This window comes from Mytilus galloprovincialis, chromosome 14 (genome assembly GCF_965363235.1).
Source record: "Mytilus galloprovincialis chromosome 14, xbMytGall1.hap1.1, whole genome shotgun sequence".
Classification (NCBI taxonomy): Eukaryota; Metazoa; Mollusca; class Bivalvia; order Mytilida; family Mytilidae; genus Mytilus; species Mytilus galloprovincialis.
Window position 1 is genome coordinate 40887079 of NC_134851.1, and position 26673 is coordinate 40913751.

General features: G+C 29.8%; 1 protein-coding gene across 3 annotated transcripts in view; it reads right to left on the reverse strand.

Annotated features, from left to right (window-relative positions):
* The window catches only part of LOC143059226 (cardioacceleratory peptide receptor-like), a 148883-nt gene that overhangs the window by 119080 nt on the left and 3130 nt on the right, over positions 1 to 26673 (reverse strand). Inside the window, exon 1 of one of the 3 annotated variants that reach the window (XM_076232704.1) lies at positions 8699 to 8743. The exons of the other annotated variants lie outside the window; for them this stretch is intronic. The gene's annotated coding sequence lies outside the window, so the exon portion shown is untranslated. Of the gene's footprint in view, positions 1 to 8698; positions 8744 to 26673 lie in introns of those variants that run through there. 3 annotated transcript variants of the gene reach the window in all.

A 26673-nucleotide genomic window follows, 5' to 3' on the forward strand; every position in this document is an offset into this window, starting at 1 on the left:
GGACCGAGCAAATACCGTATTTGTATTTGATTTAGAAATATAGAGATGTGGTATAAAATAATGAAGGGAAATGGGATATGTGTTATATGTAAAAGGGAGAACAACCCGATAAAAGAGCCGATAACAGCCGAAGGACATCAATGTGTCTTCACCACAGCGAAAAAAAATCAGTTGGAAAATTGGACAACGGTCATCTAGAGACAAAATGATAATGTGAAAGAAAACTGCTTGTCAATAAAAGCTTTTTAGCGATAAATTAAACACATAAATTATAGCTAAAAATAAGTCCTTTCTCATGCAAAATTATGAAACAATTAAAAAACTCATGCCAAAAATAGGGTCAAACACAATCAACGACAGTTTATTAAATACAGGCTTCGGATTTGGACAGACACATGGAATATGTCATGTTGATGAGAGTGAAACTCATCCATGTCTTCATTAAACCATAGACAACAATGAAACAGCACAAGATAAGACTAAACTAACACGTTATTTGGAATTGGTTGACTTATCAGACTGGTGCGAAGACAAAATGACACAAATAAAAAATAACCAATATAAGAGTACACACAGTTTCTTGATTCTTAGTTAAGTTCTCAAGTCAATTATTACTAATAAATAAATCATACATTCTTCAAACTAAATTCATTTGTCAATCAGTAGTCTACCAATCAGTGCTTTCTAAATTGATTTGGTGTTATATGTGTAGTCACAAGTCATCCTAATTTCAAAGATAATTTGTAACCATATATATCCAATAACAAAACTTTTAAGTTTACGTAGGTGACAATAAAAGTGTATATCCTTTATTTGTAATGTCCGAAAGTGTATTGGACTTGCTTTTGGGTGTTAAACATCTTTCTATCCTTAATTAAATAATCATTTTTAAGAAACCCTCCTATTCACAGACCATCAAATTTATGTATTTATAACGTTTATTAGTCACTTATATAATTTTTCTTCAACAACCGTCGATTGTATATAATGTTAACAGTTTTCAAATTTGTACTCGTTTTTTCTTTTTTTTTTTTTTTTTGTTGATATATAAAGAATACAAATTACTAACCGCAAACATGCATAGTTAAGAATATTTAATTTCGTGTTTCATTACATTCTTTCACTTGATTTCCCAAGAGTTTATCACTGACCGACGCATATGTGTCAGGAAATGAAATTATGATAGAAGTGAAAATCAATTTATCCTCAATTTGCAAAGTATTTACAATACGCAAATTAGTAACATCGTACATTTCTATTAAACGCACAGAACTGATCGGAATATAAATATGGTGTTGCATGATACATATTTGAATTGTTCAATTGATATGTTATTATGTTGTTGATATAATGTAATAATATGCTCAAATATAAAAAAAAAAAAAGTCACTTACACAAGAGTTTTTGTTTTAAAGATCGCGATTACGGCGTTTGTTTTCAAATGTGTTGTTGAAACGTTGTCATTGAGAGCACGTGCTTACAATTCTTTAATTTCTGTAATTTCTGTGTTATGTTTGTCCCTTGTGGAGAGTTGTCTCATCGGCAATCATACCACATCTTCTTTTTTTATATGTCATAGTTGTTGTATCTAATAAACAGAACAAAAAAATGAGTATGGAAACATGGAATGAGTCAGATAGACAACAATCTAACCAAAGAGCAGAAAAAAGACCAAGGCCACTATTTGGTCCTCAACATGTCGAGAAAATTCAACATTCGGAGATAATTTTCAGCTTGCCCATAAACAGAAATGGACGTCATACTAAACATTAAAAAAAATAAAAATTTGGAGAAAAAAAAATTGTATATGACTAGCTAAGTCCAGAAACGTCTGACATGCGACAAGTCAAAAACAAAAAAATGAGGCGGTGCTAAACATGTTTTGTTATATTTCAACTCTCTAGCATATTTTAAAAAGTCTCATGATTCATTACTGCAAATGAAACTTCCAGAATATTTAGAAACATCTATGCAATGCAATTGAATGCACATTAACCAAGAAAGCATAGCCAGTTTTATGACTTTATAGAAAAGTCTGGAATATTCATATATACAGACTAAATTATATAAAACAAATTATGTTGAGACCCACAGTGGAGTAGTAAAACATTTCGTGCTCAGATTGTGTCAATAATTAGATCTATACATAGTCAGAAGAACTATACAGTACCGATAAACTATGTATCTATCAATTGCCTTCATTTCTTACGGTTGAACATCAATAGATCAATGCTTATACAATTTGTCAAACGATTCAATGGCCTTGTATAAAACTAGTGCAAATAGTGTTTATTGCTTCATTCATATTTTTTTTAGTTAACTGTGACGTCTATACTCATTGAATTAGTACACATTTTATTAAGGGGTCAACTGAAGATCGGAGTTGCGGGGTTTCTCGCTGTGTTGGAGACCAGGGTGTATTCTCATTTTACACAATCCCCATTTCCGTTCTCAATTTCATTAAATGGAGACATTTGAAGATTTTGCACCAAACGAAATTCTATTCTACAAAAAGTAAACAACATTTTAGAAAATAAAGATCATCTAAAGTAAAAGGAAGTATAGATTGAAGATATGTGAATTTGAAAATTACAAAATTTAAAATGAATTTCATGTTTTTTTTTAAATACTTCAATGGATAAGCTTCATGTGTGCTTATACTTTCTTTAAGGAAAATCCTTTATTATATCTTAACATTCATTAATGTACTGTTCTTGAAATATTTTTAGTTTGCAGTGACCTTAATCATGACACGATTTATTAGATATTCGTCAATTGGAAATTTAAAAGAAAACAAACTTTAAAGGGAGATAGTATCTAGATGATTTTGTGAATAAAATTAATAGCAAACCAAATTCTTTAACAACTGTTTTTTCAAAACTGCCACAACCTAAATATTCCACATGATTTAGGGATTTGCAACAAAACATATCTGTGATCAGAAGCATTGAATACTGTATTACTGAGAAATTAACAGATAAAAGGTTTCAAACTGCTTTTTTATTAAATGATAACCAACAACATGTGTATTAAATAAAAGTACTTCAGTTTTTAGATCGTCACTATCAGTTTATCATTTAACTATTATGTTTGACAACGCAATTAGGAGAGATAATATTACAAAAGATGTGTTGTATTGAGTCATTTCTTATCTTTGTATTCTGTCTTTTATTGCTGTTACGCACTTGACCTTTTGTACTTCTTATGGAGAACTACATAACCATGTCTTTTACACATAGATATAATCAAATAGAACAGTCATGACACCTTTCATAAAAACTCAGCAAACGCAATATAAAGGGAAAACATTGTACGAAGAAAAAGAAAATAATAATGAAGATAGTATTAACTGCTTCTTTTTTATAATTATTATTTATACACAAAATCCTTAAACAACTGTTTAAGCAAATGGTTAATGATATTAAACATAACAAAACTGACAAAACATACTTATGCATGAGGAATTTTCAACACAAAGTATTTGTTTTCAGAAGCAATAAATAATATATGAATAGGACAAAGGGTTTTAATAGTTATCAAAGGTACCAGGATTATAATTTAGTATGCCAGACGCGCTTTTCGTCTACATAAGACTCATCATTTTAAACTGCGTTTTATTGGATTATAACCAACAACATATGAAACAAATAAAAGTACTTCAGTTTTTAGATCGTCACTATCAGTTTATCATGTATCTGTTATGTTTGACAATGCAATTAGGAGAGATCATATTTCAAAAGATGTGTTTTTATTGACACATTTCTTATCTTTGTATTTTTTCTAGAATTGTTATTACGCTGTTGACCTTTTGTATGTCCACATTTAAATTACATACAAATAAACTTTACTCAAAGATAAAATCGAATAGTATTTGATGTATAAAGAATAAAAAGCGAGTATACGACCATCAACTGGGTGATACGTATTTGTGCAATATACTAAAGTCACATACAAATTTTAAATCTTTGAAACATTTTGATATCCATTTAATGCAATCGAAGGTATGATTTTCCTAATAGTTTGCTACACAATAAATATGATCAATAAATAATGAATCATAAAATTGAGAATGGAAATGGGGAATGTGCCAAAGAGACAACAACCCGACCATAGAAAAAAACAACAGCAGAAGGTCACCAACAGGTCTTCAATGTAGCGAAAAATTCCCGCACCCGGAGGCGTCCTTCAACTGGCCCCTCAACAAATATATACTAGTTCAGTGATAATGAACGCCATACTAATTTCAAAATTGTACACAAGAAACTAAAATTAAAATAATACAAGACTAACAAAGGCCAGAGGCTCCTGACTTGGGACAGGCGCAAAAATGCGGCGGGGTTAAACATGTTTGTGAGATCTCAACCCTCTCCCTATACCTCCAGTCAGTTAATTCACTAAAAGTAGTAAAAGACATCTCTAAAGTCCTGTGCCTGGTCCTTAAAACAAACTTGAAAACCCTACTGAAATACATCAAAATGAATTAGGTGCACAATTCAAACTCTAAAAAGTCGTTCGGTTGGCAATTCTTCTTTCTGACTGCATATATTACGACTGCTGTAAAAAAAAACCAACGCAATAGATATGAAAATATCTCGGTAAAACGAAAAAACCTATCCAATAGTATTGAAAGCTCCTCAGTAGCACCGGATGGTTCTGGCACGGTGGATGAAGCGAATAATATTCTAGCATACATGTTTGGGCATGGGTACATCATATTATGTTACCGTAAAGTGCCACATAGAAAATTTCGATCCACTTCCAAATGAATTTGATGTAAGACAAGAGAAATTCGTTATCTTAGCAAACGTAAGTTTGAAATGTATGCAGGTGGTGTCAAAATATTTTTTTTCATTAACTAATAAAGTTAAAGAAAGTTCAGGTATTTGACAGTTAAATCATTAATAGCATCGGAAAATGTTATTGGCCTTAATTTATTAATCCGTATCCTTCTGATATTTTTTTTATGTTTTCATGAACACTTTAGTAGAATATATAATCGTAAAATCAATTAATCAATTCGAATAATGAATGACAAACAAAATAGCAACAACAGAAACAGAAACAATGGTGTACTATATACATATAAATGATCAATCGGAAATAAGGATGTTGATTAGTCTTGTCTTCATCCGCCTAAACATTTTTTGTCTGATATTACAAATTGCATATTGTTAAGATATCACGGGATTACAATGTTCATTGTATTATGTTTACGGATGTGTATTTCCTTTATTAGTTAATTATAGATAGCTTTAAATTAAATGTTAAATTGAATATAAAGTGAAGGAGATTGTCGTAATCACTATGCAAGCTTATAAAAAATTGCCAGCTTGTGTTTTGTATAGTTTTTATCGAACAAACAAGAACATTACGTTTGTTCTATTCAATCTCTATGATGAAAAAGTCTTTAAATAGATAATGCAATCATTAATTTTGAACAATTAAGATTGAAGTAGTTAACGATATATATGCAACAGACATTTTAAAATACTCTGTCAGTCTTGAAAGTTTTAAATAATTTGTAAAACTACATATTTATCAGAAACAATTTAATTGTTCTGAAATTGTATTAAGTTACGTTCAAAATAGAAACACTTTTGCAAAAATGTTTTGTTAACCCACTGCTTATTTCTATAATTGCTATATTATTTATTTTAACGTTTTTTGATTTTATATTTGAAATATATCTTTGTCGTTTGATCTTGTCATTATAAATATAATGTGTTTTATGAACTGAGAAGAACATAAAACTCAGTTAATGTATTTGATTTCTACTTTGAACGACTTAACGTTGACCTATTCATTTAAAACAAGTAATTTTCTATCTTCAATTCATCATGTTTAACGCTTTCTGTCTCATTGGTGTAGTCAATTTTATCATCTTACTTAATCATGTATGTACGAATAACAGTTTTGAAAATTGCTTGATTATTTTACAATATCTACTGATGTTAGACTCAGAACCTTTGGAACTCATTTTCAAAGTTGTTACTACATGTTCTTCGTGATACTTTTGTATAATGATCAGGTATAATGGTGCAGTAACCTACTTAAATTAAGCACCAGAAGTGGAAAGTTACGTAGAATATTTTTTCATGAATGTGGCAGAATTCACATTTTTATTTACTTTTCCACCCACCCCGAACGCAGCAATGTGGTGTATCAGCACAAAATATAAAAAAAATAAGCAATTAAACTCAGTTTGAAAAGGCTTGGCTTATTTAAAGCTGACTGTTATGGGGGTTCAGATTACACCCGTTGCTGCATAAATAATATGGGGATATCGGTTAAGGGCAAAATCATGTTGCTCAACAATATTGATACGTCCGACTTAAAATTGTTTTTATCAAACATTCTAATAATAAGATTAAGATTTGTATAATAGATTTTGATGATTAGTGAAATAATGAAATCAAATCATACTTAAAAGCAGAGTCTGTTATACAGACAGGTAAATGTAGTTCATTTTCTCAATTAGAAAATTCAGGTTTATCAAAGGGGCATTCATTTGCTATTAAATTCATGTTCACCGATTTGACTCAAATTCTCATATTTGATTTTTTAATATACTGAAAAGTAAACCAAAGTTATAAAAAGTATAGAATAAAGTAACCTTTCGTTTGTGTATTTCAGTCTAGACGCCATATACTTAACTTTCTAATGTCTGAGAACTGCGGACGGTCACATACGCAATATAAAAATAGATTTAGATAAAAATATATAGCAAACTCGTGCAATATGATTTTGTCTATGTGTGTTTAATTTCATATTATATAAAAATATATATGTAAATCATCTTTTATACTTTGATAATAATGAGATTTATTGAATCAAACCTTTCCATCAAAATATTTACTTTTTCACTTTCTTTGTTGACATTCTTCCAATATGATAACTGAAAACGAGTTATGCATTCGTAATCCATTTCTAGCTAAGGGTTTAATTTAACGATCACATGAGTATGGATTCAATGAGTCCGAATTATTCACTTGCTTTTGAATAATGAATCATCGATGTTACTTAACTTATTTTGAAAAAAGTTGAATCATATTGACTGATAAAAGCGACTTAAATTTTCACTATTTCACTTTCATTTATGATTGAACCAAAACAAAACCTATTATATCTCTTTTAAATATATATCATAGCTAGTGTCCCTTTAAATATCATAATATAATCCTAAGTCCAATTGCTGAAATATATGTACTTCATTTTGAGATACAATGAATAAATGCAGTACCTTTTTGTTTCTTAAAAAAGACATTTTGTCATTGTGTGCAATAGCATTTCTATTGTGAACAACAGATGGTTTAAAGATTATATAATATACCAAGTTTATTATAATCTATTCAGATCCTTATGATTTTTTTTTTAAATATTGAAACCCAACGAAGCATTTAATATATTTACACCAACAAATTTAACAATTACACACGAGATAGAGCTAACCAAAATAATGTCCTTGACAGACATAAATTTCTTTTTTCAGAATCTGAAAACAGATTTGACTTTTTTCTTGTTAGGTGCTTGAATGATACGATTAAATTGGTCTGCAAGACTTAGTCTTGTTCTCGTTCAATTGTATTACATTAAGATTTAAGTAACGAAAAACTACAGCGCTTCATAATATATTTTCTATTTCATTTTCTTTTCCAAGATTAGTATTTTTTTTAGTACAATTTCTGACAACTAACGTCTATATGTCTCAATAAAAGCTGTTATCTACCTTAGATAAATACCTACTTAAACTGTTCGTTTCAATGTTCTAGATATTATAACTGAAAGTCTTTGCCCTTGTGTAGGCAATTCTTCGCCCTTGTGTAGGCAAGTATTCGCCCTTGTGTAGGCAATTTGTGTCATTGTATTTGGTTTTAAAAAAAAATTGCATTGTCGCTGTTTTAATATATATAGTTTAAATTATGATAGCTTAAGGGCATACGATACAGTTTTGATCCTGTATTAACAGTTTGCTGAAAATTTCTATATAGGCTATTTTTTGACTGATTAAATCAAATATGTAATAAAAAAATATACCTTCATGTGCTACTTTTTGAATTAAATGAGGTCGAAATTTTGTATACTTGCTCAAAATTCGGATTTATGGCCGTATTTTCCCTCTCAAAAAATAGCAATAACTTTATTGTTTTAAAAATAAACACAAATTGTTTTTTGTAATTTCTGTATTTTATAAGTATCCTAACAATTTATGCATTTTTTATTCAGAAAAAAACTCATATTTATCAAATGGTCATGAATTGAGAAAAAAAAACGTATTTTTTTGCTGTATATTTATCGACATTAAAACAATTGTTATCAATTTGGTTCACATAATCTCCCTGCAAAATGAAACAAAATGTCATTTTAAAAAATAGGGGTCCATGCACTCGTTTTCAAATTATATCAGTTTGAGTGATAAACTAAATTAGTCGAAAAATGCATCTTTTCCCGATATATCACAGTTTGACGTCGCGAAAATAACATTTTACGTTAGCAACGTCATTACCTCCCCTGTAACTGTATCGTATGCCCTTAAGTACCAATACTGCAAGAAACAGCTTGTTCGATAAAAGCCACAGTAATTCTTTGATAATAAGTAGATTCTATCATAAGAATAAACAGATGAAAAAAATCCTTCATTATTTTATATTTCCAAAGTTTGACAAATCACTAATGTTAAAACAATAAATGAACATCTTACCTCAATCTTAGCAATACTGTTAGCTGAGCAAGGAAGTCAAATACAAGTATATTATTGTCAAAACATGTTATCCTATTACTATTTTTTAAGGGCGAAATAGTGTACTATAACTAGTGCAGTACAAATGTAACACATTATCTTTTATTGTACTTATTTAATATTGCATAACATGAAATAGGGGAAAATTTTAATGCGTTTAAACTTAATTTAAGTACGAATTGCATATAATCAGATGATCGATCTGACTGTGCACCTTAATCTCGGCTTCATTTTTTTTTTTTTTTTTTTTTTTTTTGTGTTAACTTGATTTGTATTTTCTTGGTCGATTTATGATATTTGAACAACGGAAAACTATTGTAAACTAAATTTAAATGAAGTTAAGTGGGCTATTAACGACAAACCGGAGTGTGGTTTTATTATAAATATTATGTCCGCAAAACTGGTTTTTTTTTAAAATATAAAGTATAATAGAAATTAAAAACCAATTGTTTAGAATTTAAGGCCTTTCCACTCCAATTAACTTAAGGTAAGAAAATGTTTATACAAACAATATGAAATAAACCAAAATTAAGAACATGACCTTGGCATTTGACCTTAATCTAATTTTCATTTGATTGGACAAAAGTCCTCAAATCAAATGTCCCTAGGTCTTTATCACTTATGGTTTACCAGTTAAAATTACATTTCACTTAATATTTAAAATACAAAAGGGAAAATAACTGTAGTACCATAGCCATATTAGTATATTATTACTCAAACATTGCAGGTGTGTACTTAAACTATAACCAAAGTTAGTATAATAGCACGAGCTGAATGTGTTAGACTGAAATCTGCTTAGGTTTTCCGAATGATATAGGTTTGTGTTCGCTTGTCACAATTTGTTATCGATTCCTTTGTGGAGGCACGTAGACATGTTATATATGGTGAAAACGTTGTATTTACAGCACAATTATTACAAAATAGGAGGATTTGTCGAAAATGTCAAGCTATATATTCAAATTATTAATTGTCAGTGAGATAATACAACTAACTCTGTCAATAAGACAAACAGCCGTTAACAAAAGGATATTACATTACTCTTTTAGATTTATTTCTCAACGAAATATGGTTCATTTTTAAGACAAAGGATATTATTATATGACTGAATATTGGGTTTTTTCTCATTGGCTATCAGCATAGGAAATTCTCGTTCATAAAACATTATATTCACCGCGACAAAAATACAGCGTCTGTGTACCTAAATATAGATATTCCATAGCAACGTCAATAGCGTTAGATAATGGAGTCGTGCAAATTCTCGGCTTTTTTTAAATATAACTTCTGATACAATCAGAACTTTAATTTTTGATAAAAGTGCTGTTTTGTGCTTTGTCGGTTGAACTGCAAGAGTCGTGTTTGTCTTTATATAGCTCTTACATCAAATAAGTGCTGCAAACACAAAAGGACAAATTCAAAAACATGTTATTAAAAAAAACACATAAACTTTCACCAACCAGGTTTTTTTTAAAAGAAAATGAGTACTAAGACAAGAATATGGCAGTTGTTTTCAGCTTGAACCGATAATTGTTAGCGTTAATCGGGCTTTCCTTTTTTTGAATTTGTATCGGAGTTCAGTATTTGTCTCATACTTTTAAACATGGGTTAATCAGATTGATGACCAAACCAAAGAACTGCCGTAGTTAAAAAAATAAAATATACGATATTTATAGCATAGTTTTGACTTATTTTGCCTTATCTCCATAGTTCATTGTATTTCTCAGTATTCCGCAAATAGACACATCATCGCTTTGGGAACATTTATTCTGAAATAAATTCATCACATTTATAGGTATATGTGTCTTATAGGAATCCGTAGTTATATATGTTGTTTTATTTTCATAAAAAGTACTTTGGTCAACCCCTTTATATCCCAATAATATTTTCAAAATAACTTTCAATTCTTAATTATAGAACGACTTCACGATTGAAAGTCATATGTTTTAAAGGGGCACTAGCTTCAAACTATGAAAAATTAGTATTTGATTTTATTTGTTTTAATCGTTGATAAAAGTAAAACAATGAAATAATAATTAGTTTTGAGCAACCAATTTGGTTCAATGTTGTCAAAATAAGCAAAAAAAAAAACGTTGCTAATGAATAACATTGCAAGTGAATATTTCGACTTCATGTGACCTCTGATTAAAGGGAGTTCGCTACTCAATTTCAAAATAATTAACTTTTCAAAACAATAGTTTATAATGATAGGGGATTCATAAAGGAATCAAAAGTTGGAGCAAAAAAAAATATAGGTCACCGTGCTTGTTTTCCAGATATTAGCCATTGAAATTTTGGCGGAAAAATATTTTCTCTTGACTATTCACAGCTTTAAAAGGGGGGGGGGGGGTCGGGAAATTTTTTTCAATGCATTCAAATGGATAAAACCAAAAAATTCCGAAAATCTTACAAAAAATCCAAAACAGGACAAGCCAGCGTCCTGACGATTGCTCGGAAGTCTTCCTCCATTTTGGATTTTGAAGTAGCAGATAACAATTCGTTAGATCGTTAATGAAATGTGCAAATTTTGAGAGAAGTACATGAAGTATGTAATGTTTTATTTGTCATACTTGCTGCTGTCAAAAAAAAAACAAAAAAAAAAACAACATACTAGTATTTTATAAATGTTTTATCCATCTTTGTCAAATAAGAGAGATAACTCAAATAGGAGGTGGAGATAACTCAGATAAAGTAATTTTATAATAGAAAGTGTTGTGATTTTACCTAATTTAACATGTAGCAATAAAACAAGTTAGAAAAAATTGCCCTAATCATACGTTTGGACATTAATTAGTAGATTGATTGATTGTTTTTGTTAGTTAATGTTCAGTGACACATATTACATATACGTTACGTTCTAGCAACATAAAAAAGGTTCAATTAATGAGAATTTAGATATAATGGAACTGTGAAACGAATTCACGACAAAATGCAATAATAAGCTATATGCAAATAAATATGTTTAAACTAAGCTATATGCACACGTTTCTGATTTTTTTTTAAAACTGGCATACTAGTATATAAGATTTTAGGTCAAAACCTTTTTAATGTTTGAAAATATCATTGATATAATACCAAAATGTTGTATTTTTGGCCACTCGATCTAAAACTAAGTTTTGAAGATTTTTTAATTTGTTCGTAGTTGTATTACTGATGATCAACTAAAAATTAAGCTGAATTGATTATCTGTCAAATTAGTACGGACAATGCACTATCATTCAGGCTTACTTTGGAGTCAAATGGGAAAAATTCAATTACATGTATACATACATTGTACTGATCTTTCAAAAGACGATTTTCTTCCAATGGAATTTTTAAACACGTTATAAATCACTGACAAAAACGTTTATATATGTTCCAACCTTCACCCTTACCCAAAACAATAGTGTAACATCACAACATAGAAAGACACACTATAACATATCAATTCAAATGGCTTAATTCAATCAAAATACATATAAAGACAAGTGAACATACATTAAACGAATAAATTTAATATATGACACAATGTAAAAACAAAATCAATAAATGAGGGCTGGATAAATAAAGGCAACAGTAGTATACCGCTGTGATATGTTAAATAATTCAAGAAGATCAACTATAACCTTGAACAAATAAACCTTGTTGCCAAATAGAATACTGTACACAGGTAAATGAAAAAATTCTGTTGTAAGATTTACAGTATAAATGAAGAACGTAAATATGTTTTACGAAATGAATACTTTTGTTATATACCAGAAACGGAAGTGAATGGTTTCCCTTTTCCCTCCTTTGTAACACGGTTAAAAACAAATAGATTGCATAAGATACTGTTGAATAGAAATCTACGAAACCTTTTAAATAGCATTTCATCAACTTTCAATATTATCTATGACCGCATCAAGAGTTCACAAACCCATTCGTGGCTTTGGCTGTTCAAGTGTTTATAACCTATAAGATGGCCTTTAGGCTATTTCCTGATCCTTGATCGGGTTGTTGACACATTCCCGTTTCCATTTTTTAAGTTTATGTGCGGTGTGATTATATTAATTAAATCACAAATGGAAATGGAAAGGTTAAGTTATGATGTTTCAGTATATAGGTGACCTCGGCCAAAAGCATACAGCGACGGAGGTCCAGACATGGTATTAATCCTGTTAAATAAAAAAAGGGAAAGGGTAGATTTTGATATACACATAGCGTACAAACTTTTTTGTATCTCCTTTATTTCATGTATTGACTACATTAAGCTACTAAAGAGACATGATTAGAAGACAGATAGATTACAAAAGATAATTTTCCTTTGAAAATAAATCTAAGAAAGTAAAGATTTTTTAATTAGTTTGTCGACAACCATCAATGTTATTAATTAACATATCAAGAGCTGGACGTTTGTATAGGGTCATGAGACTAGTTAAACGACAAAATAACACGGAAATATCTTGTTATTTTTCAAAAATCCGTTAAGATAGCACGGTAATTCGTTAATAACAAAATACGAACAATTATATACACTAGCTTATGTTTTGTCCTTGTAGTAAATTAGAATTCTACAACAAAATGAAATTGCTGAATTATTAACTAAACATGTGTAGCTATGAAAGTAGCAATCACAATCTCAGTATAATGGATATTCATATTGTGAACTCGCTTGACAAATAAATACCCTCCAGTGAAAAACTAACTTGCATGTTAGTAGCGTGTGCGGTTGTATGTTCAGCTAATAGTAGCTAAATAGTGCTGAAATTGCGCTAAATACCAATCAAATAAGTAATCAATTAATCAATATCATATTTATTTAGGTTAATAGTATATTATCATTATTCTCAACAAACACAATGCATGACATCAGTACAGAGATAACAACATAACTTTTTACAATATGTACATAAAAGGGAGAGATGTTACAAAAGTCACTAGTCAATATTCAAACGCATCGTTTTAATAATCTGACGAGGAAGTTTCAGTGATAAAACTGTCATAGCGATTCAAAGTTATAAAGCCGTTCAAATAACGACAAGTTTAAAGAAACAGTACGGTAATATTTGATGCCTAGAGCTTATTTTCCAGTTATTTCTTTGTAAATTCAAAATGCGACGTCAACAATTTATTCTCCATAATTACTTTATTGGCGAAGGACAAAATTAAATATATAGCTGTATAGGAAAACTGGTACGTCACTGAACTAACAAACGAAGATAACAAGAACTAAGTTCTTTTTAAATATTATTTCGATTAGTATTTCCGTGTTTATTGAGGACAATCTATGAATTTACATTCTGTAATAATACCATATAAGAAGTATGAATTTTACTTTGAAAACATACAGTATACAATCGTAAAACTAACACGAAAGAACAAAGAAACTGGTATCAATATGACCTTGTTGTGCTGAGGCGACTTTAGATGTTGATGTTGAAAATAATGAATAAAATTTACAATTGTAATTCAATAAAACAAATCGTGTTTCTGTTTATTTATTTTTTTTTTCATTGTTTAAGTTGTAGACATTTTATGTCCCGATCACTCCACCTCTTTTCCCCGCCCTAACAGAAAATGATTGACTGATTTCATGACCAAAATTGAAATAGTGTCTTTGGTAAAAAAAAGTGAATTTTGAAAAAAAATGATGTATTTTAAATTTGTTTGGTTCTAAGCGACAAAAAGTATTTTCGAACACTGACCTTATAATGTTATAACATGCGTCTAGACAAGTTTCTCTTTATTAGTACATGTAAGTTACTCCTACAAAGATTGGTTTCGCTTGCAGCAAAACAAAATGTATAAGTATAAGTGCATTTTAACTTTAACTTTTAGTTTCTTGTGTACAATTTGGAGTTTAGTATGGTGTTCATTATCACTGAACTAGTATATATTTGTTTAGAGGCCAGCTGAAGGACGCCTCCGGTGCGAGAATTTCTCGTTGCAATGAAGACCTGATGGTGACTTTCTGCTGTTGTCTGCTCTATGGTCGGGTTGTTGTCTCTTTGGCACATTCCCAGTTTCCATTCTCAATTTGATTATATCAATTGTGAGAAAATAAACCGGAAGATTCGACATAAAAGTATTGTCAGTAGGTCATCGTCTGTTACCTAGTTTTTTTCTGCAAAAAAATCTTATACAAGAATTTAGAATTACAAGTTCAGCGTCCTCAATCAAAGAAAATTTGTCTGTTTCAATATAGGCAATAGCGATAAAAAAATATCAATCAATCAATATCAAATTTGAATAGATTCTCCAACTTTTCCGTATAGACAGTTGTGAATTAAGAACAGTATAGAGACATTTTGCCATACGATCTTATTCTAAATGTCACTTAGTTTTCATTCCTGGAAAACACAAAAGTTTTTATATTGCATTTATTTGTAGAAATATCACATGTTTTTATGATGGATGAGACATATATAATAACTTCGTGTAGAGATTTAAAAATTGCATTTAAAATGAAATGACAATAAGCATAGCGCCGCATTAATTTATTTTTGTTTTCCTATGTTATAATCCTTACTGTGACCACATTTTAATGTCTGTATTTTTGAAATAATATCATGATTTCTTAATTGAATATTTTACAATGATATCCTGGCATAAATATAAAATTTCAATCTATGATGAGTTTATCTTCAGGTAGTATTTTATGGCATATTGCTTTAGAACAGCATTGTAAAAATTGCTCAAAATGCATTTTGTTTAGCGTAAAATGTCTGTAAAATATGAAAAGAAGCCAAACTCGCTCTATCCTATTTTTTCAAGAAGACAAGTCTGTAATATAGCATATCAATTTAATATGGCCGTTGCAGAATTAAAATATATTTCTTTTTGTTTAGCGTAAAATGTTTGTATATATATTTATATGAACAAGGTCAATACAAGCGCGCTCTTCTCCTTTCTACGAAAAAAATCTGTAAAATACCATATCAATTCGCCGTTTCAGAATCTAATGCATCCTGGGTAATATTTTCAAAAGTGTACACCAAAACGTCGTGATTGGTTAAAAATGTCATAAACAATGGAAATTCAACCAATGACGTGACGTTATTTTCATTTTGGAGTATGAACAATGAAATTACCCATGATTCTTTAGATTCTTAAACGGCCAAGTTGGTCTTTGTGAATTTAACGTTTTTAATGTACTTTGGTTTTGTGAAACCGAAGAATTTGTATAAGCATGGCTTTGTAATGTACTCTTCAAATATGACTTACGCATATGCTTTACAAACATGCTATAAAGACCTTAAGGTGGTACCCAACACTTGAACTAAAATTAATTTGGATCGTTTAATTTTCTTAAAATTTTGACAAAGGATTTATTTTGACCCATTTACAAAAATATAAAAATTTCAAAAAATTTGAACCAACCGTTTTATCAGAAAAATTACACTGGTTATATAGCAATTTGACAAACACTTATTTTGATCATTGAGAAGCTTGATATTCCCTTAAACACAACGTAATTTAAACATTTAGCTGATTTTACAGAGTTATCTCCCTGTAGTGTTAGGTACCACCTTAAGACATAAGATAAAATGTGAAAACTTTATTTTGATTCGGCAAAAATACAAATATATAATACAAGATCTAAGGAGCTTTTGACCGAATATAAAAACATATAAATAACAGTCTAATTTGACACATTTAAAAACAATCTGTACTACAAAGTTAAATCTCACAAACATAGCATGCAATAATACAATTACATAAAAGGAAATGATTTGCAGATTTAATTCCAAATTACTGATAATATAAACGTTTCAGGTATTAGATCTTTATGAAGCACAAGCATGTGAAACTTTTGTTGTTCTTACAAGATTAAGATAGGTTATAAGTAATTAAAGTATTCTAGTGATATAAAAATACATAATTAGCATAGGATGCAACAACAGCGAGGAAAAAATAAAAAGCAGGAGTGATTTAATATACAGATATTTAGTTGTGAAAATAATCTATTGATATAACTATATTACACCTTAATGTATGTTTTATTAAGTATAGGTGTGTCAAAGAATCGTATACATGCTTAAACTGCTTTTAATTTTTTTGTTAAAAGAATAAAGTCTTCTTACATTCTTTTGCTGTTCTGCATTGATGAAAATTTATTTCTTAAGAAATTGAGAAGACGTATGAATGCATTTGTCTGACTTTTGAGCTTTCCAGCTTTTAAAGAAATGATAATTACTTTACGTTTTGACAGTTTAACAGTGTTAAAGTGTGCTTTTAATTTCAAATAACTTACGAAATATAAGGTTAGATACACAAAATCTAAAACTAAAGTGCTGTCATGCTAAGTGGTTAATAACCATCAATCATTCACGTTTATTTTAAGGAGGAAGACCTAGGTTAAAATCATCAGTACGTTTGTGTCAACCATTTTCAAAAATATATTCTAAGCTTCTAGGTTACATAGATTATTTTCAATCTGTTTCATGTAAATGTTTAAAATAAATTGATGAACTTTATTTTTACAAACGCTTAACTGATTCAAAGAGTTATCTCCCTGAACCAAGGTCTACCCCTTTAAATAGATTAATTAATAATTAATCGTCTTGCCAACACACAGGTTCAAAGTCGCCTTTAACATATTTTACATACCAACCACACATTCAGTAGTCTTCGATATATCCCTACGGTAAAGGTTCCGAACCGGACCTAGCTCATTACAATTGTTTTGTCTCGAGCTATTTCCCGCTTAAATCTTATTGGGATCCTGACCCGTCTGACTACCACAAAGGTTCACAGTTGCACCTTAACGTATTTAACATAGCAACCGGTACTCTGCGACATATCTCTACAGCAAAGTTCCGACCGGGACCTATCTCATTTGAAAGATATTGAACAAAACTTTTCCCGGCTTAATATTTTTTACCACCACCGGGGTTGAAATCTATTTGCACTAGATTTATTTTACAACAAAATAAAATGGCTTAACTATTCATCAAACATTTGTTGCTATGCACGTAGCAATTACAATCTCAGTACTACGGAATTTCATATTGTGAATTCGCAAGACGAATGCATACACTCCATCTAAAAATGCAATTGAATATAAGCAGCGTGTGTGGTTGTACTTTCAGCCATTAATTACTACGGTGAAGTTGAATGAGTAACGTTTGTAATTCATTTGATGATATAGTTTCATCGTGGTTCGGTATCAAAAAAGCCTCCTTAGACCAGTTCACTTTCTTATATGTTCATTGAAGAGACGGTGGTCGAGTGGTCAAATTAGTTAAAATACTTAATCACCTGTCTGTCAATAATAAGGTTGTTAGTTCAAATCCTGCTCTTGGTAGGTGCGCTCGACTTTAATATTATTTGAACAATCAGTTTTCCTACCAAAGATTGATGGCTTTCTCGTGTTTCAACATACAATCAAAATTGATCGCATGCATGTTCATTTAGGTTTAAATGTAATGGTATATTCGAACGTATCGTTTTAAAAATCTGACGAGGAAGTTTGAGTGATGAAATGTCACAGCCATTCAGAGTTGTAAAGCTGTTCTTCTTGCCTAAAGTAACGGTATGGTTGTATTTAATACCTGAAGCATATTCTTATTTCTTTGTAGACTAATAACATAACGTCAACCATAATTACTTTATTGACGAAAGACAAAATTGAATATCTACAAATACGTACGTCAAAATATAAAACAAAGGAAAGAAGATACAATGCCAAAACAAATATATTTTGCCAAACATTATAACGAACTTTATATTTCCTGGTTACATGTAATTAGCACAAGTCAGTATCAACTTACAAACCGCCATAATGCCATTGGGGAAGATTTCTTTTTTCTTTGGAAAACATACCGCATATAATTGTAAAACCTAACATGAAAGATCAAAGGAACTTGTCACGATATCAACAGAGTCGAATTACATGTGAATGCGCGTTTAACACCCATAATTGCACAGTCACGAGGTAACTACTCTGATATAAACAAATACACTTGAATAGCATAATCTGCAGATTTACGACATCTATTGTATTCTTAGCTAAGTAATCTTGATGTAAAGCCTCTATTTACTAAAAAAAACCAATCTTTTGCGAGTGAAAAGGTATATCTAAATAAAATATTTCAAACGTTGAAACATAAAATTTAAGAAAGTCACTTAAAAATAAGACGTGGCTGTTGAAATATAATGAATAAATTTAAATTAAAAAAAAAAATTGTTTTCCTTTTTGTTTGTTCTTGTTTTTTTTTGTTTTTTTTTTTCTGTTTATTTTTGCCTTTTAAAGTTTAAGATACAAACATTGTGTGTCCCGATTACAGCACACATACACCCTTCTCCCTGCCAAACTTCCCTCCAAAAGAAAAAGGAAATAAATTTCTAATTTCTTGACTCCATAAGCTTCACTTCCATATTTGGAGTGTGTTTACACAATTTTCTTCAAAGTATTTTTTTTTATTTGGGGGAGGGGTCTTCTAACCAACACTGACCCAATACAGCTATAATTTGTGTCTAGAGAAATCTCTTATTATTAGCAAGTAACTCAAATAATGGTCGGATTTGCTTACAGCAGTAAAACTTATATCTGTATAAGTGTATAGTATAAATCATAAGAAAATAAACCGGAAGATTCGACATAAAAGTATTGGCAGTAAGTCATCGTCTATTGAGTAGTTTGTTTTAAATAATGTTATTCCAGAAACTCGCATTACTAGTTTAGCGTCCTCCACCAAATAAAAAACTAGCCTCTACAATGTTAGTGCGAAAGTAGCGTGTAACAACAACATTTAAGAATTCATTATCTAAGTTTGAATGATTGTCCAACTTCCCAATTTAACAGTTGTAGACTAAAACAAGACCGAGACATTATGCCATGCTACATTATTCTAAAGGTTACTCAATTTAAATATTGGAAAACAATTCAATGTATGATTGACTTGAATTTGATATTAAGTTTTTAAATTGCATTTATTTGTAGAAATAAAACATGTTTATATATTGGCAGGCTCTGTAATTAGTTTTAGGATTTAAAATTGCAATTAAAATGAAATGACAATAATCATACGACATCATTTATTTCCTTCTTTGTTTTCAATTTTAAAACCACTACTGGAACCACACTTTTATATCTGTGTTTTTGATATAATATCATGATTTCTTAATTGCATATTTCACAATGATATCTTCAGGCAGTAATTTTATGACATATTTCTAAGGAACAGAATCGTAAAGTTTTAGCGTAATATATCCGTATAAATATTTTAAGAAGAGTTAAAACTGGCTCGCTTCTATCTTTTTCAGAACAGTTCTGTAATATAGCATATCAAGTTAATATGGCCTTTGTGAATACAACGTTTTCAAGTGCAGAATTCAAATTATTTCTTTGTGTTTAGCGTTAAAATCTGACTTACGCATACTTTTTATAACATGCTATAAAGACCTTCAGACAATTACATAACAGGAAATAATTAGCAGATTTAATTCCAAATTACTGATAATATAAACGTTCAAGATATTAGTCTATTTAATCACTAGCATGTGAAACTTTTATTGTTCTTACAAGGTTAAGATTTATCAAGATATTTAATAAGTAATTAAAATATTGTAGTTATATGAAAATACATAGCATAGGATGCAACAACATCGAGAAAAAAATAGAAAGCAGTGATTAAATAGACAGATATTTAGTTGTGAAATAAATCTATTGATATTGCTATCAAACACCTTAATGTATGCACTATTAGAGTCATAGGAAACGAGTGACTGGTGAAAATAAGATCAGATACACAAAACCTAAAACAAATTTAAAGTGTTTTCGTGCTAAGTTGTTAAATACCAAAAATTCATTCGCGTTTATTTCTTAATATATTAATTTAACTAGATAGACAGAACCATAGATTTACTTTAAAATTTTAAAATGTTTCTAATATACAAAAGAAGGTATTTATATGATGCGCATACATGTTTTAATAGGTTAACATACAATGGAATATTCAAACGTATCGTTTCAACAATCTGACGAGGAAGTTTAAGGAATTAAAATGTCACCGCCATTCAAAGCTGTAAAGCTGTGAACATAATAGTTTGTCTAAAGACACAGTATGGTAATATTTGATGCCTAAAGCTTATTTTCCAGTTATTTCTTTGTAGACTCAAAATATGACGTCAACAATTTATTCTCCACAATTACTTTATTGACGAAGGACAGGATTTAAAATATAGCTGTATATGAAAACTTGTACGTCAATGAATAAATAGACGAAGATAACTTATTTTGTCAAGCGTTTTTCCATTAAGTATATTCCTGTTTATCAAGTTGCTCATTAACATTCTGCAATAATTCCCTTTAAGATGAATGAACTTTATTTTAAAAACATACAGCATTATACAATCGTAATACCACTAAGAAAAAACAAAAGAACTGGTATCAATAAAGCTTTTGTTTGCTTGGGCAACTTAAAACAAACACAAATCAAACAAATGTATGATTCGTTAGGACACAGGTTTATTTATAAATAGTGTGAATGTTGAAACACAAAATTTAAGAAAAGAAGTAGAAGAAAAAATAGATGTTGGCAACTTAAAATATTTAATAGAACTTACAATTGTATTTCAATGAAAAAAAAACGTGTTCCTGTTCAGTTTTTTTATATTTTATTAAGTGATAGTCATTTAAGTCCCAATAACTCTATCCTCCTCCCCGCCTTAAAAGAAAATGAATGGCTGATTTCATGACTCCTTTATCGACACCGCCAACAGTTTCGACATTTTTTGGCATTTAGAAAAAAACTCTGTACTTTATAAATGTCTTTGATTCTAAGCGACAAAAAAAGTATTTTTGGACACTGACCTCATAATGTTATAATTTGTGACTAGAAAAGTTTCTTTTTATTGGTTCATGTAAGTAAGTCATACAAAGATTGGTTTCGCTTGCAGCCAATCAAATTGAATCAGTATAAGTGCATTATATAAATTGTAAGAAAATAAAGCAAAAGATTCGACATAAAGGTGTTGGCAGTAGGTCATCGTCTATTACGGTAATACCTAGGTTTTCTGAAAAAATAATCTTATACCAGAATTTAGCATTACAAGTTTGGCGTCCTCAAACAATAAAAAAACCTGGCTGCTTCAATATGGACAATAGCGATCTATCAATGATTCGATATCAAATTTAGATATATTCTCCAACTTTCCCGTATTGACAGTTGTTCCAGAGGAACAAAATGTTTTCCTATGTGACGTATAAATTTCTAATGTCAGTCATGCTAAGCAATGATTATGTTTTTGATTTGATAGATTCGTTTGTGTTCTTCTGTTAAATTGTTTTTTTTTTGTTTTTTTAATTGTAACAAGGTGATGAATGTTGTACCTATATTAATACTATTTTATTTATTATGTCTGTTTAGTTCACGCATCGTTGTAAATATAACGGAATTTGATGAGACTGTCGTACAAAGTGAGAGTTTTAGTCCTACAAAACCAGGTTTAATCCACCATTTTCTACCATTTGAAAATGTCTGTACCAGGTCAGGAATATGACAGTTGTTGTCCATTCGTATTTGATGTGTTTTGTCATTTGATTTGCCATGTGATTAGGCATTTTCGGATTTGATTTTCCTCTGAGTTCATTTTTTTGTGATTTTACTTTTTGTTAATTGTGAACAATATATAGAGATTTTGCCGTACGTTTTTATATTGCATTTATTGGTTGAAATAACAAATGTTTTTATGATAGATGAGAAAACATAATAACTTCGTCTAAGGATTTAAAAATTGCATTTAAAATGAAATAACAATAAGCATAGCGCCGCATTAATTTGTTTTCTATGTTAAAACCACTAATGGGACCACTCTTTAATTTCTATGATTTTGGATATAATATCATGATTTCTTAATTGAACATTTTACAATGATATCCTGCCGTAAATATAAAATTTCAATCTATGATGGGTTAATCTTCAGGTAGTAATTCAATGGCCTTTTAAAAAAAAAAATACAGCATTGTAAAGTTTGCTCAATATGCATTTTGTTTCGCGTAAAATGCTCGTAAAAATATATAAAAAAAAAGAGTCGAAACTCGACGCTTCTATCTTTTCCAGAAAACAAGTCTGTAATTTAACAGCATATCTATTTAATATGGCCTTTGCGAATACAACGTTTTTCAAATGCAGAATTCGAATAAATTTCTTTTTTGTTTGTTTGTTTTTTTTGTTTGTTTTTTTTTTTTGTTTTGGTAAAATGTTCGTAAAATATATAAAAAAAAGTCAATCTTGTTTCTAGAAAACAAGTCTGTAAAATAGCATATCAATTTTTAAAATATGGTCTTTGTGAAGTTTGCTTAATATGCATTTTGTTTAGCGTTAAATGTTTGTAAAAATATGAAAGAATCGAAACTCGCTCGCTCCTATCTTTTCCAGATAAAAAGTCTGTAATATAGCATATCAATTTAATATGGCCTTTGTGAATAAAATGTTTCTTAAGTTCAAAATTCGTATTTATTTCTTTTTGTTTAGCGTAAAATGTTCGTAGAAATATAATAAAAAAAGACCAATACTAGCTCGCTCTTCTCGTTTCTGAGACACAAATCTGTACAATAGCATATCATTTGGCCTATGTGATTTAACGTTTTTAAGTGTACTTTTCAAGTTGTATTGGTGCAAAGAAAACCGATGACGTTGTATGAGCATTGCTTTGAAATGTACTCTTAAATATGACTTAAGCATGATAATGTTTTTAACATGCTTTAAAGACCTACATGAAAAGGAGGGTGAAAAGTAGATTCAATCCCAAATTACTGATGATATACATGTCTACGTTTAAGATATTAGACTCTTTAATCACAAGCATGTGAACTTTTTGAAGCTCTTGCAAGGTTAAGATTCATCAAGAGATTTCATATGTAACTAAAGTATATCAGGATGCAACAGGACGAACAACAGCGAAAAAATAGAAAACAGCGTTGATTATATAGACAGATATTGAGAAGACTAAAAAACGTTTTCTATTGATGTTACTATCAAACACCTTAAATTATGTACTATAAAAATAGGTACATTTGTATGTCAAAGACCCGGATTAAAGCTTAAAGTGCAATTAAATCTATTGGTAAAAGATTTGCATTTTCTTACATTTTGTTTACAGTAACTGTTCGGCATTGATGAAAATTTAGTTATTTGGACATGGAGATTTCAAGCTTTTAAACAAATGCTACTTTTTTTTAATACTTAAAGAATCGATAGTTTAACAGCGTTAAAGTTTGATTTTTAATTTCTAATAACTTGCGAAATATTTCTATCTTAATTTTTTTTTTCAAATATAAGATCAGATACACAACATCACAATATAAGTGCTTTCATACTAAGGGGTAAATTACGAACAATTCATTCACTTTTATTTCTTAATAGATTAATTAAATACCATGGATTTCTTCCAGAATTTTCAAACGAATGGAATGACAAAAAACTAATTTATATTATGCGCTATGTTCAAACACTTGTATGTGAGTGGCCCGAAATAATGTGTCTTCGGTTTATATTACAATAGACCATATTACTAATCATTGCTAATTGTGTAGCATATGTAAATAATATTATTGACATATGCTACATAAGTGTATTTCACTTTGATATAGTCATGCGGGAATCCACCGGAATGGAATCTTTGGTTTTCCAAGTAAGTTGAAATTGAAAGCAATCAATAAAAAATGTCAAGGTTGAACATCTTAAGGACTTAACATTTTTCTAGAGTTTTATATGTGTTAAAAACTAGAAAGATGATCCAAAATCTAAACACAAAACGTTTATTCACTTTGTGAGTTTATCGGTCATGTTCTTACATGTATATCAATTACCTCTAGAAAAATAGTGTTTAATCTAATTAAAGGTGGTATCTAACACTACACGAAGATAACTCTGTAAAATCAGCTAAACGTTTTAATTACGTTGTGTTGTTAAGGGAATATTTAGCTTCTCAATAATCAAAATAAGTGTTTGTCAAACTGCTATATAACCAGTGTAATTTTTCTAAAACGGTTGGTTCAAATTTTTTAAAGTTTTTATATTTTTGTCAAAGGGTCAAAGTAAATACTCTGTCAAAATTTCAAGAAAATTAAACGAGCCAAATTAATTTTAGTTCATGTGTTTGGTACACCTTTAAGCATTCCTTTAAGCAATGCGGAAAATGAAGATATATATGATGGTGCGTTTGCTATGAAAGTCGATAGTGTGACGATTAAACGCATGCCGTTCTTTGACCTTTAATTGTTTAAACTTTTAAAAATTGTGACTTGGATGGAGAATTCACTCCTTGGCACTCATACCATATCTTTTTTTTTTCATATATCTATGGCTTTTACAGCAACACACAGCTGACAGTCAGAAATAAAACCATAGCAACACATCTACTTGTTAACACACGATATTCGACTGGTTTGTCTTTAAACATAAACATAAAATTTAGAACATTTCCGATCAATTAGAAATATTACACTTTCAAGGATATTGTTGTGCACAAATAGTAGAGTTAAACAAGTTGGCGGAAATGAACATTGCGGAACAGAGCTACAGGAAGAAAACGAAAAATCACCACTTTTTCTGACATTGGTACTATATCAAGCGTATAAAACGATAATTGGCTATATATCCAGGAATTTTAGAGCAAGGAAGTATGACATTTTATTTTACTTCCATGGTTTGAGCAATAACCCTATTTTCTTATTTTTTTACGCACTTCCTTGCCATTGAAATATACCTCTGAGTCTCAAATAAACCTTTCATATTTATATCCGTTTGAAAACGTTTAAGATGTTAATGAACTACATTGTTTGTAATTGATTTCAATATATATCGAACTGTCTTTATAAATATGACTTTTGTTTGTATTAAACGTAACATATCGAATATACTTTAGCATAAAGACACATTTTATTTTTACCATCGGGTATCTCGGGTTTTAAGTACATTCATTTGCATTTTGTTTGTTTTTTTACCAGGAAATTCAGGTAGTATGTTAATTTGAATATTGACATTTTGAATTGCTAGTGTGTTTATTTCCTTCATTAAGACTGAAGTATATATCTTTCATCTCTTCAAGTTTTATGCTGATGTATATATGTCTTCGTCCTTTTAACAGTAATGGACAGCACCAAATAGCATTGAAAGGTACAGATTCGCGTAGAAATAGTTTTATTACATGTATGTTCCATTAGAATTCGTAACTTTTATTGGCTGACATTAATTGCGAGACACTTATTATATCTTACTTCCGTATAAAATACTTAATCTTCGACTACACGTACTCTCTGTGACAATGATGCACTGAGAAACGAACAAAAAGCTTGATGCAAGTCTTAATTTCATTGTTATTGCATAACGTGTATTATTACAGTTGAATGCTTTTTTCGTGATTTCTTATGGCTACTTTGATCTTGCGTATATTTTACATATGAATCGAGGCGGCGCTTCCGCGCTTTATACAAATTTCGGTCGTCACCGCTTTTGCACCTCAATAGAATTATAAAAAGAATCATGCAATGATTCCTTAATAATTAAAACAAAATTATAAGTATAATACTTAGACTCTCAAATTTTAAAATATAGTTGACCTCCTTAGGATGTAACATTTAGAATAAAGTCTTAAAGGTATAGACCTAAATAGTTACAGGATAAACAAGGGTATATCCAGCCATTTTCAAAAGGGAAGGGTTCCAACCATATGTTCCCATTCAAATGCAGTGATTGTCCATAAAAAGTGGTTCCAACCGCCGCACCCCAGTCCCTGGGTCTGCCACTTATTAATGTAATGCTTTTGATATCTAGAAATCAGTTGGAAATGTTATCCATTCATAATGAAAAGGGGGTAATTTTTCACCAGAATTGTAAGTCTGATTTACTTTTCTCTAAAATTTAAATGAGTTTATCCGTTGTTTGCTGAATGCAAATACATCTATCCAACTTCAAGTAAGAAAGTCCTATTCATTTCCTTATTCTCGGGCATCTTTGCAACAATTACTTTGTTCA